The following is a 17,811-nucleotide window of genomic DNA, read 5'->3' as shown; positions in this document are numbered from 1 at the left end:
CCTTCCACTAAGTATAATCTGAAGATGGTCAGCAATGACTACGGTGGCAGCTTGATCTCAGACGTCCCCATTTGAGCATTTTCAGCCTCATTTGAAAGATAAACTGGTTATCTGGCCATTATACACTCTTCCTGGAGACCCTAGCTTAAGTCCCCCTAGTGGAGCTACAACTGGGAGTGAGGGGGGCAAGGGGCTGGGGTCTCTACCTCTTATCTGAGAAGACGTTAATCTGGTGGAGAAGGAGGTAAGAGGAGTAAAAGGAGGTTTAATGAGGCTACTACTTTTGACACACTGTGGTGGTGGGACACAAATTCTAGAACCTTCTTTAGCTTCTTTCTGTGCTGCCTCAAGCATAAGCTCCTCACCCAGCTCTCTGGTTCTTCTGCCCCACCTTTGGTTCCACTTCCCTCCCACAGTCATCACTCTCCTGGAGGTCCCTGAGTGGGCTTTTTATTCCTGCGACCCCACATGTGCTTCTGTAATGCCTGTCCTCCTCTGTTGCCTACATAGCTTCTCTCTGTTGTTGGGTTGGCCACGGGGCTTGGGGTAGAAGGGCGCCTTGAAAACGCTGGTGCGCACCTACAGATGGGTTCATGAAACTGCCAGAGATTTTTTTCATATTGTTGTGATTCCTGAAACCTGTATACAAGTTCTATTTGAGAACAGCTTACACAGAATCTCGTACTCCCTCATTCCATCCCATCCCTTTTCCCACAGCAAATCGCTCTGCTGATGCCATGCAGCTCCACGGTGGGCATGACTTCTCTGGCCTCTTTAGAGACCATGAACCTTGCTGGGGAGTGCCTCAATAAACCTGCTTTGGCTTTCTTTTCCTTCAGTTTCAGTCTCTTCACTTCTCAAACCTTTCATCTGTCTTCTCTTCACTGCCTAGTTCCAGCCCTATCCTTTACAATCATGCCCTCACCATGTATTTGGCATGCAGAGGGTCCTGCACAACTTATTATATTCATCCTTGCAAAACCGCTGTAAAATTGACATCCCAGGAAGTTCTACGTGACTTGCAGGAAACGTCTCAAATAAAAAAGCGACTGAGTCTGGCTTTCCCTAGGTCTAAGTGATTAGCTCTTCACTCTCAGTCCCTGCCTCATTGCACTAGTGATTCATGCCCAATCAGCTTCGCCTTCTTGGGCAAAGAATAAAAAGATACTTAGGTTAATAAAAAGAACATTGGTGATGGGAAATGTAAGCTGGTGAAGGGAAGGGAGGTTGAATCATTGTAAGATTGAAACACAATCGTGGACAACTTTGTAACTGTTCATCTCAATGTGATTCAATAAAATATAATTTTTAAAAAAAGAACTTTAGCCCCCCAAGAGCTAAATGCTCCTAAGTTGCCAGTGCCATTGTGTTCTGGTGTGAAATGGGGTGGAACTGTGGTCTGGATAAGTAAGTCCACTGTGATGGGAAGGGTTTTCTCCTCTCCGTACATCATTTCCATCCCTCTCTACTTAGATACTGGGAATAGAACATTTGGTAAAGTCACTCAAGGAATTTGATAATCAGAGCCCTTTTCAAAATGGCACTCATATTTTCTTGCATATAATGTAAATGCCATTCTGGGACTAAAGGACCCAGCCTATTCAGAATGGAATGAGATGGGTCCAGTGAGATAGATAATACAATGTTAATGCCTTTGCATGGGGCTGACCCAGGTTCAATCCCTAGCATCACATATGGTCCTCTAGGCACTAGGAGTGATCTCTGAGCATAGAGCAAAGAATAATCCCTGAGTGTAGTCAGGTGAGACCCCCAAACCGAAACAAGCAAAATGCTAGAGCCGAATGAGATGGAAGTGAAAAGTTGGTAACATCAAATGCTAGGGTGTGGCTGTAGAATCCAAGGATTCAGGGGCAAAGAATGAGAGTGAAGAGGCTGGTAGAAATAGTGATTTGGTTCTCTTCTGATTGGAAGAGAAGCGTTGCTCCTGAATTCCCACCATACTCCAGACCATGATGCACTAGAGCACTGCTCCACAAACACGAACTACGTGTTTGAAACTGTTTTGTATAGTTCTAGGTTTGTGGGGGTTGTCAATGCCTGAGAGAGGGCCAGAGAGGTAGTACAAAGACACTTGCCCTGCATGTGGCATACTCCAGCTTAATCATCATCACCACATATAGTTGGTCCCCCAAGCTCCTCCAAGGTTGATTCCCTGAGCACAGAGCTGGGAGTAAGTTCCTGAGCACAACTAGGTGTGGCCCCTAATAAAAATAAATGGGCAAAAGAGCACATCATGGTGTCTAAACACTTTAGGAATGATCTCATTCAACACTTTTGATTCTATGTTGACCAGAATGGTTAATCAGAAAAGTGGTAGGACATGAATAGATGCAAATGCTTCCAATCTGTAGGAATCAAATACTTTTTGTCCAGTAGAGATAAAGTTTTCAGATTCTGTTGGAAAAGGATCCCCAAATCAGATTTTATTACGTTATGGAATTTTTTCTTTTGCAAACAATTAAGGCTTTATGCAAATTTTTTGCAAATAATTAATAAATTAGTTTCAGAGTTTATATTTTCTATGTACACGTGTGGCTATTCCTTAAATTCTTCTTTGAATCATTCACATTTTTGGTTCTCTCATTTAATGAGTAAATAAAATCCTTGACTTGTTCACTTTATGTTTGTCTGATGGTCACAATCATAGCTTTTTGAATTATATTTTAGCCTGACTTGAAATTCTTGCTAAGCAAATAGTGCTTAATTATGAACTGACTTAACCACATGCTCCTAAGTGATGGCTTGTCTAGACCTTAAGAGAAAGTGATCAGTGCCCTTAACTTTCCCTTTGTAGCCGGAAAATCTCAATAACTTGTGGGAAATATATCAGAATTCTCATATCCAGAGTACGTCTTAATGCCTTGTTAGATGCATTCCTTTTTCCCCCCCTTTCTACCTTCTTTTCTACCATTTCAAACCATCTGTGAAAAAATAAAGCAGTTAAATTTTTTTTCAGTCCACTGCAGAATGATGTTCTTGTCAAATATACAAAAAATTATTTGCTAGAAAAATAATCACAGGCTCAGATGTTATGGCAATGTCAAGTCACTGCTTACCCTGAAACTGTGCATTGATTTCTTGGGGATGGTTACATTTGGAAAACTAGAACTTTCCCCAGTTTGTGGGTTGTACTTTGAGGAGTGCTTCTGCTTTGTGGAAATGGCAGAAATTTGGCCTGCAAAGTTGTTCCTGAGGCAACTTGTCCTAGAAAAACCTACGAGACTCAACAGGTCCATGTAGGGCACACGAAGTTCTTCACACCCGAGGGCGTGTAATCAAGAGTACAGGTGAGACAAGGATTGACTCTAAATGATTGACTCTCTCCCACCAGCTCTTTATTCTCAACATATGCCCCTTCCAAATGGAAGCTTCTGGAAGCAACATCTTCCACAGACATCTTTACCCTTTCAACATTCCTCTCTCAAATGAGGACAAGTTTCTCGCCTCATCCTATTCGGTATATAAAGGAGAATAAGGTCTGGCTCCAGTAATACCGAAATAGCAGTGGTTTCAACAAGAGGGGTGTTTCTTTTTCTTGCACTGAGTATCTTGAGCAGGAACTGTCCCATGGAGAGTAGGACACATACAGTATGTGAGCCTCACCCCCCTCTTCTTCCTGCTCTTTTGTCCTCCACATACAGCTTCCCTTTGGTGGTCAAGAGCAGCTCCTACACCCACTCTCAAATCTATGGCCCAGTAAGGGGGGAGGGAGGAAAGTGGGCAAAGCCTGCTCCTTTCTTTCTGGTACATGACCCAGAAATTCTACTCACATGCTACTGGCTGAAACCTATTCTCCTGGTCACACAGAAATACCAGGGAGGCTGGGCAACATGCCTTTATTTCAGGCAACCTATATTCATTGAACTTCAAGGTCTGCTCCTAAGTCCAAGAGACAGGGGGGCCAGCTGCAATCCTTCCACTATTCCCTAATGTTCCTGGATCAGGTGTCAATTCTTCCTTCAACAGATGCACAGAACCTGCCACCATAAATCTTTCATATCTTGCTCCTAACAAAATCTGGTTCAGCTATACCCAGAGGTTTTCTTCTGCACTGTCCAGGAGGCTGGACTATAGTTCATTAGGGGAAATTGGCTTCTCCATGTTTCCAGTGAAGCCTCCCTATTAGAAAGAAGGATGAGTTCTCTTATAAAAAAAATACCTCTCTTGCAAAACACAATACCCAAAAGAAGAGAGAGAGAACAAGGGGGAATACCCTGCCACAGAGGCAGGGTGGGACAGGGTGGGGGGTAGGGGGTGGGGGGGATGCTGGGACCTGTGGTGGTGGAGGATGGGCACTGGTGGAGGGATGGGTACTTGATCATTGTATAACTGAAACCCAAGCACAAAAATTTGTAAATCTATAACTGTACCTCATGGTGTTTCACTAATAAAAATTTTTTTAAAAAAGCTAACCTAGGGGCTGAAGCAATAGTATAACAGGTAAGGTGCATGCCTTGCATGTGGTTGACAGAGGTTCGATTCCTGGAATCCCATATGGTGCCCTGAGCACCTCCAAGAGTAATTCCTGAGGGTGGAGCCAGGAGTAAGCCCTGAGCATTGCGAGGTATGGCCAACACTCACTCAAAAATAAATAAATAAATAAATAAATAAAGGAATAAAAGAAGAGAAAGAAAGAAAATTCAACCCAACCGAGGCAACTCTTTAAACATCAATGGTATAGCTTATTCCCATGTGACAGAAGGCCACTTCTCCTAGTAATTAGCAGGTTTGGCTTTCCCTGTTTGGGAACAAAGGAACTTGTCATCAGTCTCAGGAACGCCAAGCTCTCTCCTGTCCCACCGAGCCTGCTTAAATTACTCTCCCTTTGCTATCCAGGAGGAGAACACCATACCTCCTTACTCTAGATTGATAGAGATATTTTTTATTCCAAAAATGATGAATGGCCATAAAAATACCTAAAAAATATTGAACTTTATCAACTGCCAGGTCCTAGCTAACCATTTTCCCTGGCTTCTTTCCCTGAACCCTCAGAGCATTACTCTATGCTTTATTATGTGGCCCTTTTCCATTTACAGAGGAGAGAGCCATGAAAGGTGAAATAACTAGCACAAGATAATGCAGCACCAACCTCCCAAGAGGTTTTCGCTCAAAAGAACATTTGGATTTTTCTGTTCTTTTTAAACGAATTACTGCGGGGATTTTTTTCTAATGATCATTTTCCACCACAGGAAAAGAGAAATTAAAAAAAGTATATATAATCCATCACATGAAGACAGCAGCTGTAAATATATTGTAGTTTTCTTATAATCTTTGTCCTCTTTTCATCTGTCTCTCTTTACATTGAGCCCAAATTTCGCTTTCATACAAGGTAACCTGGCACTTTGCACACAAGCAAGCCATGTTCTCACTGCCAACACGGCCTCATCCCAACCGTCCTTGGTGTGACCTTCAGGAATGGCCTGGGTTGTGGAAGAATTTGCAGTCTGCAGCCCTGGTCCTGCAAGAAGCATGCAGGGAAATAGCTGGAGAAGCTTTTCAGGCCAGGACAGTAATGCTCAGATATTTTTTAAACGTCACCTATGCTCTTTAAGTCGTAACTCAAACCCTCCCCAGTGGCTGCGGCCTGAATGCCAAGGTGAAGGCGAGACGGGACGTGTGGCTCAGGCCCAGTCTGAAGGCCTCAGCTATCAACAAGAAATTCCCTCAGAGGAGATCCCAGACGTTTCCAGGCAGGAGCCAAGGAATTGGATCACACGCTGACATTCAGTAATGTTCTTAAAAAATAAAGCACATCCAAAGGAGTAATGTCTGAGAGACTGTGCATCCCTCAACAGGAACTTGTGCTATCTCCGAGTCTAGAGACTGTGTCCCTCAAAGCCAAAGTGGCCAGAGGACAGTTTCTTGCCTTCCTGGAAGCTGCTCTCATCTGGAACTGTTTTCTCCAATCCACTAGCAGAGCTCGTCGAGGCACCTGTGAACTGCACAGGAGTGGGTCCACTTGACTAGACGTTGGTGGGTGGTGGCTAGAAAAATCCCTACGAAGTCAATGAGAACAAGGGGAAGTTATTGTTTCTGTTTTTACTTCCTTTCGCTTTTTCTTTATTGCTGCTATTATAAGACCAGGGGAGGCGGCCAAGAGGGGCCACGCTATTGAATGGTGGCTCTTGCCCATTTGGGCTGTGTACTGTGATTCATTCTTTGGGGTCTCAGACCCCAGGACTACCAGGACCCCACTGACAATCCTCACTTGACAGTCAATGCCACTGACATATTTTTCACTGCTTTTTGCCAAGGAGCCATCCCTGGGTCTGTGACACAGTCTTCTGAAAATCTCTTTTCCCTCAAGTCTGCTATCTATTGTTTATAGTTTACTCTCCCCTCCTTAACATTCCCCAGTTCTCAGCAAAGGGATGCTCTGCCTGTGACTCATCTTTGGAGGGCGTTGGTGGCTTGTCCGGCAGCCTGTCCTGTGCTGTCTTCTCCCGGCCTCTCCCTCCCGCCTAAGCCAGGCAGCCGCACTCAGGGGCTCACCCCATGTTCCTTTCTGCTTCTTTTTGCTATGCTGCCGAGGAGGCTGCATTGCTGAAGCCAGAGATTCCTGAGTGTGGCTTAGCCGGGCCTGCGAATGGCTCATGGTCCCCGCAGGCTTTGCCCCCAGTTCCCAGTTCTCAGGGAGGCCCCTGAACGGCAGCTGCAAGCTGGAGAGGGGGAGCCACTTGCAAGAGGGGGAGTCCCTGGTACAGCAGGACTGGAAACAGGGTTTTCTGCCGATTCCAGCGTTCTTGCCCTGATTTGACAGCTGTTCTCACTTCGCCATGATTACCAGCTGTGGGAAACCCTGTAGCAATGTGAGCGGGGGGGGGGGGGGGGGGGGGGGGGGGGGGGGGGGGGGTGCAGAGTGCAGGGGGCAGAAGCAGCACTTGGAAGGGTCCCTGTCTGCCTGGCTGGACCTGGCTCTCTGGGCCAGATGCAGCTCCTTGGGGTGCCTCTGGGCTGCCTCAGGCTCCTCTTTTTTTCCTTTCTTCTGTTGAGATCCTTTCATTCCTTTCTCCCTGCCCCCTCACCTTCCCACCAAATACAGAAATGACCCCAGGAACAAAATGCAAGAACTCCAGCAACATAAAGCAAAGGTTAGAAATTGAACGCCACCCCTCCCGAAGCCAGGAAATTCCAGAGACGTGGTTCTCATGGCAAGGGGACTTCAAGTTACATATTTTGCAGTCTGGCTCACCCGTTGTACTTTTCAGCATGCGGCATCAGACAGGGGCTGTCTGTGGCACAGGGTGCCTCTGGGCCCTTGGGCCCGTCTAAGATTGCATGCAGGCTGTACTGGGATTAGCCCTGAGATTTGCAAATGTATAGTTTACAATGTGGTAAGAGCCTCACTCACCCGGGAGCCTGCTCTGAGCAGTCAAGGCGGCTGTGCTGGTGTTTGTGGGGGGATTTTCCCTTCAAGCCTCAAGGCTGTATTAGAATCTTGGGGTTCCTTCTACCCTAAAAAGTGGTCTATGGTTCAAGTAACTTTCTTGAACTGGAGAGCAGAGGATAGAGAAGAGTCCGCCCTCCTCCCCCGTGCAATGGGGCCATTTCTCAGGATAAAACCTTGAATGCCTCCAAAGTATGTGGCTTTGGACTTGGGAAACCGGCTTCTGCTAGCAGTGAGATGAGTCTGTGTTGCAGTGCCTGACCTCACCCTGCTCTGTAGGTCCCCAGTGAGTGGGCCAAGCACCTCTTCTGGGGAATGTCTGAGGATGAGCACTTAACTCCCTCTGCTCTCCAATGTCCACAGGAAACTGTGTTCGCCATGCTGGGTGACAGGCAGTGCAAACCCCAGCCCTGGGCTTTTGTGGGGTTTAGGGAATGGCAGGGAGATGCCAGAATCCAGTGCCCTGCTAGAACCTCACATTCAGATACTCCTTGATGCTTCCCCGGGGGCCTCTCCGTACGCTAAAGAAGCTCTTCCTACCTCCTTTAGCTCTTTGGAAATATCAAAATGCAGACAAAGAACCTTGAGCTTTGCCTTCTAGTGCTTTCCAATACCACTCCCCAACCCCATCCTCAATGGCAACACATTGCAGCAGCAATTCTCAACCTCATCTCAGGCTCCTTTACATACTCTTAAAAATTATTAAGCATTCTTGCATTCGTAAAAGCTTTTGTTTGTATGAATTCTATCTGTTGATGGTATCCATTTAATAACTCTGTGTGTGTGTGTGTGTGTGTGTGTGTGTGTGTGTGTGGTGAGTGGGGGAGGAGTTGGGTCACACTCAGCAGTGCTCAGGGCTATCACTCCTGACTCTGCACTCAGCGATCACTCCTGGCAGGGTTTAGGGACCATGTGGGGTACAGGATTGAACCCAGCTGTGTGCATGCTGTACTATTTCTCTGGTCACATAAATTGACATTTAAAAGTAATTGTTTATTAATTCATTTCAGGAAAATAATAAACCCAGAATATATTCACACAATAATAATTTTGTTAAAAATAATGATATGGGGTCACAGAAAGTACTGGGATTCTGGACATTGTATATGGTCCCCTAAGCACCTCCATGAGTAATTCCTGAGCATGAAGCCATAAGTAAGACCTGAGCACTGTGGATATGGCTCAAAATCTGATAAATAAATAAGTTCAGAAACATCACAAACCTAGTGAGGAGCTACCATTGTTTGCCCATTTTGAAAATATTTTTAATGTCTGATTTATTAGTAGTGAATTTTATCTTCATATATTCTTCTACATTCAGTCTGCTTTGATGTCATCCATTATTTAGCCACGTAAGGCAGAAAACTCTAGAGTACATTTGTGAGAGAACGAAGACAAGAAAGGCAAGTAGTCATAGCCTTGTTAATGCTAGATTTTGACTTGTGGGTCACATTAAAAGCCACTGCTTTAAAGCATTAAAGTTATTAGACTTTCCTGTATCAGCTCTGTGTCTTATCCAGGTACACACACACATGCAAACTCATGTGCACACTCATGCATATACATACACACATGCATATGCATGGTTCTTACATTTTTCCTGGTGAGGTCTTGATGTTCTTGGGATAACTAAAACTTAGCATGATGCAGGATTAGGAAGAAAGTAGAGTGGTGGGTTTCACACTAGAGCTCTGTAGTCACAAGTCTAGATCCTTATTCTCTGCTGAAGAAACCTGGGCCAGGGGAAAGGGAAGCATCTCTTAAAGCCTCAGGGTCTTCTTTTGCAAAATGAAGACAATGTTGAGAGAATCAAGGACAGAGTATGTGTATTAAAGCAGATTATGTGAGTGCTGTTAGGTATGGGGACTTTATTCACCACTTTAATTCCATAGCTCTAGTTAGTGCTGAAGCAATATGAAATCATGGACTCATACAAATACACGTTCCTTCAGAAGCTATTTGCCTGACTCAAGTATTTGGAAGAACAGGAAATCCCTGTTCTTGAGAGCTCTGGGTATAACAAAGAGGGAAAAGATTCACACTTGAAAACCTTCACACTTGAGGTGTGTGATGAAGAGTTGAGGTGAGCAGAGGCACCAGCGTTTATTGCAGTTGCTCATGACAGGAACTACTGACAATGGGCATTTTACTGGTTTCTGAATATGAGGTCTGTGTGCTGTTGCTGATCTGATGGTCCCAACAGTTTGCACGCACAACCATGCACTGCTGGGAGAGAGTAGAGTATTCAAAGATACTGACCACCTCGGTTCCTTTTGCACACATTCCTCCTCTCACTAACAGGCAGATTTCACATTCATTGCTCAAAGGACATAAGTCCTGCAGTGCATGATAGTCCAACTATGATGCCCAGTACTGCCTAACTCCTTCTCTAGCACCACTGGATCAGGCCATACAGCTGAGTTGGTTATCATAGGGCGTGAGCTCAGAGGATCCCCAATGGCTCTTGAGAGCTCCATCTCCTCAAAAAAGAGACTTTTATTTCACCTGAGTTGAGTCTTGTGAAGACCAGAATGGCAAGAAGATGATATTGAAGAATTCCCAAATGTGGGCCCAAAACAGGGCACAGGGCAGAAGGTGATTGACTTGCACATGGTCTACCCAGTCTTGATCCCTGACATTGCATATGATTCCCCAACCTTAGCCAAGAGTGATCCAGAGTCAGAGGCAGGATTAAGCCCCCACCTCTATCTACCACCCTCCCCCCCACCAAAACAAACCAACAAGAAAAAAAAAACAGAACTCCAGAACAAATAGGACTTTCTTGAAGTCATGTAGTTTGGGTCTGTGAAGTGAAGGACTAAGCATTGATATTAATAACAGTTTCAGTAGCTCAGATGTCCAAGATTCTGATTGAAAAAGGAAACAGAACAAGGCACACTGAGAACCAGTAATGAAAAACTGGGCTCGAGTCTGCTGTAAACTGAAGAAGAGGCAGTTGCAAAGTTGGCTCCTCCTAGACTGGACTGGCAATAAGGTAAATAAGCCAGTGCTTATTTGGCATCACTGGGGAAAAGAGTTGATATCAAAACAGTCAACATCTGTTTGGTCAGAGTCAATCATTTGTACGGTTTTGATGTAAGAAACAAAGTCTCCACCAGTAATTAAGCATTTGTTCCACCTGGATCTTCCCTTGGAAAACACACCCAACTTGCTTGCCCCCTGTCCTTAAACAAGACTATCAGTCTATATTTGTAACCTTAACTGCCTAAGAAAGTTACTGATTCAATAGAGTAGTTGAACAAAAGTCTCAAGCAAGGAGCACAGAAGTAAGTCAACAATATGGGCCAGAGTGCTAGTACAGCAGATAAGATTCCAGTTAGAATCCCCTGCACTGCCTATGGTTCCCTGAGGCACTGCCAGGGAACACTACTGAGTACAGAGCCCAGAATAGTCCCTGAGCACTGCTGGGTGTGGTCACCCCCCCAAAAAAAAATTTGCAATTAGAAAAAAAAGAGGTGAATCACACTTTAGTGTCTGATGTTAGCCTTGCTAGAATAGATTTTTATGTAAGTGAACTCATGTTTTGTACCATAAAATTATTATTGATTTATGTTTTTAAGGCATTAAAAGAAACTTAGGAGAATCTAATATATCAGAATTGAAAGACTATAATTCTTATTTTTGGGAGGGGGGTCTCACCTGGCGATGTACAGGGGTCACTCCTGGCTTTGCACTCAGGAATTACTCCTGGTGGTGCTCAGGGGGCCATATGGGATGCTGGAAATAAAACCTGGGTCTGCTGCGTGCAAGAAAAACACACTACACACTGTACTATTGCTCCAGCCCGCAAGACTTCAATTCTTCTTTTTTTTTTCTTTTTGTGTTCACATCTGGCGATGCACAGGGGTTACTCCTGGCTCTGCACTCAGGAGTTACTCCTGGTGGTGCTCGGGGGACCATATGAAATGCTGGGAATCGAACCCGGGTCAGCCGTGTGCAAGGCAACCGCCCTACCCACTGTGCTATCTCTCCAGCCCAAAGACTTCAATTCTTAAGGGTGCAAAATTTTTTACTTGTTAGGGGAAATCAGTTTAGTTGAAGTTTCAAGTGTGAATTTCTCCAAACTGTTCATTGCTTTAGAATTGTTGATTTGCTTATTGTAATTGATCATTTACAATAAGCAATTATTGTAAATGCTTCTTTCCACCCCTTAGAATCCCCTTGAGTTCTCTGTGGGAAACTGTTGCTTGCTAGGTCAGTCATCCCAGCTCCTGTAGCCACACGGGTCTTGCACTGCTATTTATTCCTTTCCTGTTCATTTATTTTCCACCTTGGGAGCATCTTCCCAAGATAGATGGGGCATCTTCCCTTCTTACTCTTCTTCCCAGCACAGAGCATTCCCAGATTATCTTTACACTTTAAATTAATTGGACTAAAGGAGGCATATCATCCAATGACAGTTACAGTCACATGTCAGGTTGTGTAGAGAAAACAAGCACAGCCCTTGTTTGAGAACATCTGAGAGGACACAAACCAAGGGGTTTCTGTACCTGGAGAGTGGACAGCACTGACACGCTCATCTGGAATGTACTGGTCACTTTGGGTGGTGCCAGTGGGCAGGTGGGTGAGGCCAAGCAGATCTCCCCAACATATTTCTGAAGGAGCTAGAACTGTCTTATTGGATCAGCCAAAGCAGGGAGATGATACGAAGGAAGCGAGGCAAGGCCTCTCCTCCCTCAGTCCTGCAGCTCCCACCTTTCACTCAGGGACAAAAGGAGTCCCACACTTATCAAGAAAGAAAAGGGAGATGGAGCTCTGTCCATGGGGAAAGTCTGTGTTTGGAAGAAATGATCTCAGGAGAGCTAGTGCTCACATTCCTAAAAGCAAAAAGCAGTTTCACTCCAAAAAGGTTAAGGCTGCAGAAACAGCACTGTAGCCATGACTTCCTGGAAGGGGAGGTGCTGGGGTAGCAACCAGCCACCAGGGAGCAGATGCACTTCAAGGATCTTGAAGAGCCAAAGGCAGACCCAGAAGTTCTTGCGCCAGATGTGGATTGGGATATGGTTCTCCTGGGAAAAGAAAAAGTGACCGAGCCTCTTGACCATCAGGCAACTCAGAAGCAGAAATGAATAAGAAAACAGGTGGGACAAGACTGAGGTGAGAAAGAGGATTTGAGTTGCTTGCATAAAGCTCCTCAGAACTATGCAAGAAGGTCAGGTTTCTGGAATGTTAACATTCAGGGCCAAAAGTTGGCCACGGATTTCTACACCCATTGCAAGACCTTTAAACGTTAATCCTTTTGTGGTGGAAAAAGCAGTTCGTTTATTTGTACAATGTTATTGGCACTGAGGGCAAAACATGGAGAGGTGAATCATCCAAAATTTCCATCCCTGTTGAGTGAAGTTGTACTTGGGGAAGTCTGTCGACTTGAAAGCATTTAAAAGCAGCTTACTCAAGGATTTCAAAGCAATTCCTTTTTATCTGAGCTGAATCAGTAGATTGAACACACTGGAACTGGAGGTGCTGGAGTGATGGAAACAGCAGGAGTCCGGATCCCAGTCAGATCTGACTGCTGAAAGCACAGTGGATGGGCCAGCAAAGCTTTAAATACTTTGCATACATGGGCTCCTTAAACGGCCTGTCTCATGTCTTATTGCTTTTAATGATAGGCAAGAATCCTAAAGTTCAAGTTCAATGACTTTCCCTGGCTCTCAGAAGTGCCAGGATCATAATTCAGGTCCAGGGTGGGTGGGGTGAAGGGAAAGTATGGAGTTGGGAGAAGGAATGACAACGAAAGGTGGAAAGGATCATCTGCAACTTAGTGGCTGTTTAATACTATTTAACACAGATTTCTTGTTCCTTTGCTTTTCCTGTTCTTTACATTTCATGTTTTGGTCATGACTTAAAATGGAACCAACAGCTTCCCACTGGGGTGCAGACTATGGGTCTCTCATTTGAAACTTGCAGTGAAAACTACCAATGAAACACTCTTTCAATCTCTGTTTCCACCCTCTTTATACATGAGGATTCACCAGACTCATATACTTTTTAAATGTGGTAAACAAATTTTGTAAAAACGTAATTGAGGGAGGGGGACAGAGTTGAAAAATTCATGAAGTAAAATGCTGATGTTAACAGCACTTAATGCAGTTTTCAGGTTGAAACGTTTAATTGTAGAGTTTACACTTCTAACCTTTTCATCAATATTTCTTTGTCATTTAAATTTTCATTCTAGTGAAGTTGAGTAGACATATTTCTGCCTTTCAAAATACCCTCCTAGGGTAGTAAAATGTCTTACAATTTTTTTTGATTTGAATAAAAAGACTCTAGAGCTGTCATTGAGATTTTCTCTCAAAATAACATGCTGATGAGAAATGCTGAGAATAAGGTTGCGGATGGAAAAAAGAAGAGAAAGGTAAATACACACACGCACACACACACACACGCACACATGCTAAGACAAAGCCTCCATTTTGGTACACCTGGGAACACAGGATCTAGAAGATCTGACTTCTGTTGACATGGCAATAAGTTTTTGATCGAATCCCATTTGTTGCTCTTTTTGGATAAAGGACCACAAATCATCCTAGCTTTAGCCACAACTAAACCACATTTTCTTGGTTGAAGAAGAGAATTTCTCCCCCAAGCCAAGGCCAATTTGGAACACACGGAACGGCAAGTGTCCCTGGGCTTATGGAGCAGAATTTCATCTCTGTATTGTATAGTCTCAGAGGGGGACAAAGGTTTCTTGCATGAGGCAGGCAGTGGTGAATCAACTATTGTCGTGGCAGACTCTCGGGAAGTCCAGCTTTTAGAAGGGCTCCGTTTTGTGCAAACTGATCAACTACAGATGTTTCTCAGGAGTTGACCTTATTCACCGTGACTTCACTGGGATTGAAAGGCAGACAGCCGGTCAGCAGTGGGGTGAAGGCATGTTTTGGTGAGAGGGTGTAAATGTATATACAGTTGACAGGATGTGGATGACACTGGACAAACATCTCATCTGTTGATAAATATGTGTTTTGCTTCTAAAAAGTTTTATAACAGGGAGATATAGCGAATAATAAATATAGCTGGGCTTTTTTCCTGGACTACCCCATGCACGCTGAACTCTGAGAAAGATGAAGGGGAAAGTATTAAAAATGGGTTCAACCTTTTGTCTTCTTGAAATATCAGTTTTCATATAAAACTCATCAGTTGGGCAAAGTATTAGTCTTGATCAATGGCAGGAAACTAGAGGATCAAATGCTAATAAATCAGAAACAGAAAACCCCTCTTGAGCCAAAAATACATCACCAAACTGAAAACAAGAATATCATCTGATGATTATTTAATGCATGCACAAGGAGAAAAGGAGCCTTTTCAGGAGAGAACACTATATCTTAGGCAGTGGCAAAAAATATGATTTTTAAACACTTCAATAAGAGCTTTAATTTAACATAAAAAATAAGGAAGATTCAGATCATTTGGCAGGTCTGTATATGGAAGCATAATCTAAAGGTTTGTTGATAAAATAAGGGTTATTATATCTTCTTTTTTATGAGGAGAACAAGTAAACCCAACTAGATCTAGTTAATAATATTTTCTGGCTATTTTAATGCATTTCCTCTCCTCTGGAATTATATCCTCACCCGCAGATACCATCTCTTCATCTTTTATAAATGTATTGTTACATGACCTTGTTTCCTTAGCATATTTTCTTTCCACATTTTCATTTTGTAAATAAAATGAAAAATTTTTACTGGGATTGGATGTATGTGCAGAAAAATGTTTCTAAGTACACAAATTGCTGTGTTCAAAGCATTTTCTTGCCATGGACACACCTGTGTAACCAGCCCCTTGCCTGTGCCCCAGATACTCTCAGTCCTCCAGAAGTTTCTTTTGTTCTATTCTGCTCTCCTCCTCCCCTATCCTGACTTGTATTATCAGAGTCTAGTTGCCCATTGACCTTTCTAGAAATGGAACCATAAAAAATTCTTTTTGCATCTGCTTCTTTTGCCAGAGGCTCTGTATAATTTATCCATAACAATTGTGTACTTATCAATATTTTATATGACACTGTTTTCAATAGACCATGTTCAATGCTCTCAGCAATTCCATTTTATATGTATGGCATTCTCTCCCAATATGCTACGATGTCGTACTAACCACTTTCAACACTCAGCAGTGAAAAAGAGGAATTGACCCCTCAGCAGAAATCACAATCTGTGAGCTGTGATAAAATTCTAGAGTGAAGTGTCTGTAATAAAAGGCACATGATTACCAAGACTTTTGAAACCTCCTTTGTTTTCTGTTTTTCTTAAAAATACACATGCATCCCCCTTGCCCCTATTACTCACCTAAACAAGAACCCAGAGAGCGTGGTCCTGCTCTCTAAATGGAAACTGTTTGCTTTTGTGAAAACAGAGAGCTAAATTAAATTAGAAAAATCCTGGTATTCAGTAGGACAGAATTTCCCTTCCTTCCTATTTTCCCATTTCACAATCTATCACCTAGAGTAATTAAGACCCGGGAGGTATCATCTTCACTGGATTAACCTTCACTAAATCATGCTCATTCAACATGTGCCCTTTTGATTAGTCCGAGCAGGGTCTGCTGTCTCAGATACACCCACCTTGTAATTCTACACACTTAATTAATTTCAGATGAATAGCAGAAGGGATAAACTAAATTCTCTGATTAATAAACCATAAGTCCTTATGTGTGTCAGAGCACTTCAAGATTTTCATTTTTCCTTTCTTTCTTTGGCCTGAAAAGACAAATGGAGATTGAAATGTACCGGCACACACACACACACACACACACACACATACAAACACACACAAACACACATACACAATCACACACATTACACATGCACCACATACACACAGCTGCATTTTGTGTGAATTTGGTCATTGAATCCTGTGTGGGCTTTGCTATGACAAAAGGTAGAACTTAAGAGAGGGAGACTGCAATTGCTGGTAAAAGATCATTTTTCCACAGAGCATAATTTTAAAAGATTTTCCTCCACTGGACCTCAATCTTTAATTTGTTCCCACATATTGCCTGTCTTATATAAAGATTCTTAGTTATAAAAATTGAATTTCTTAATGCTACAAAATTTGTAGTTTTAAATACAGTTCTCCAAAAGTAAAACATTTGTAATGTCTGAAAACTGTTCTGAGAAATGGTTTAAAATTAATCACCTAATCATCAAACTTAACGACTTTCAAATATAAAATAAAAATTTGCCCTCATGAGTATCTCTGACAGGGAGGAAAAATATTTCCTTATAATGAAACAGATCCCTATAATGTTTATATGCTATAATTTATCTCATATTAAAAGATGACTAGACAATTATACAAGACAGATTTATGTCTCTACCCCAACCCAGAAAATGTATATGTCTAGTTATTAGTGACTTAAAAACTACTACTGATCTGCATAATTGTACATAAAGGGTTTCCCCAGTAGCTTTTATGTTCTATGATTCAACTTAACGAGGTCAATTATATTTAAAGCATTTAAATTACTGATACTTAGGGAATATAGCCAACATTGCTGTTAGTTTCTTATGTTGGTATGCAAGGAATTCTAGTTATATAAGATAAAAACCCTAGCATAGACCATTATACATATGCTTATTAAAAATAAATATTTTTAAAGGCCACTAGTTATTTCATGTAGAAAATTATTCAAGAAAACATATCCTCAATTCACTTCTTTCCAACATATTAGGACTGTTCTAATTCCTAAATTTAGCTTTAAATTCAAAAATTATTTTTAAAAAATTTTGCATAATTCTGTTAGTATTGACAAACAGAAAATTTAACTGTGAAATTCCTGCACTCCTTTTAAACCACACTATAATTCCTAAGCTATTAAATATTCCTGCAAGTTAAAGTCCTGCTCCCTAATTTACCAATTAAGAGTTTAATAATCTTTACTAATTGCTAACTTGTAAAAACTCCCAAAATTGTACAGTCATTCGGTTAATTGCAAATATTAGCTGCTGTTTGACTGATTTCACGCACACTGGTGGGTACAATCTTTTCAGGAGTCATCAGCTTTGTGTATCAGGTTTTTGTTATCGCTTCCATCTGAAGTTGGGCAGTTGGGTATTTTAACTCATGTCAGGAAATCTTATTCTCTCTGCCTTCCCTAAAACCAGATTCTACATTTGACCTTTCAGGAAAACACAAAAGCAAGTAATTGAAGTCAGCCCGCACCTGCACCATCTCCAAACGCTACTCAGCTGAGTACGGAGCTCTCTCCGTCTGCATCTCGGCAGGCAGCGGGGAGGCCCATTCATCCCCTCCACGAACAAAATACTGACATTGTACTTTGTCTTCTTCAGACCGGAAAAAGGAATACATAGAACTCGAGATATTATTCGTGAAAGGGCAGCTTAGCTCAGTCTCTGGAATGATTTATATTTACCCCGTAAATCAGCGATA

This window comes from Sorex fumeus, unplaced genomic scaffold (assembly GCF_029834395.1).
Source record: "Sorex fumeus unplaced genomic scaffold, SorFum_2.1 ptg000003l, whole genome shotgun sequence".
NCBI classification, from domain to species: domain Eukaryota; kingdom Metazoa; phylum Chordata; class Mammalia; order Eulipotyphla; family Soricidae; genus Sorex; species Sorex fumeus.
Note: the sequence above shows the minus strand (reverse complement) of the source record.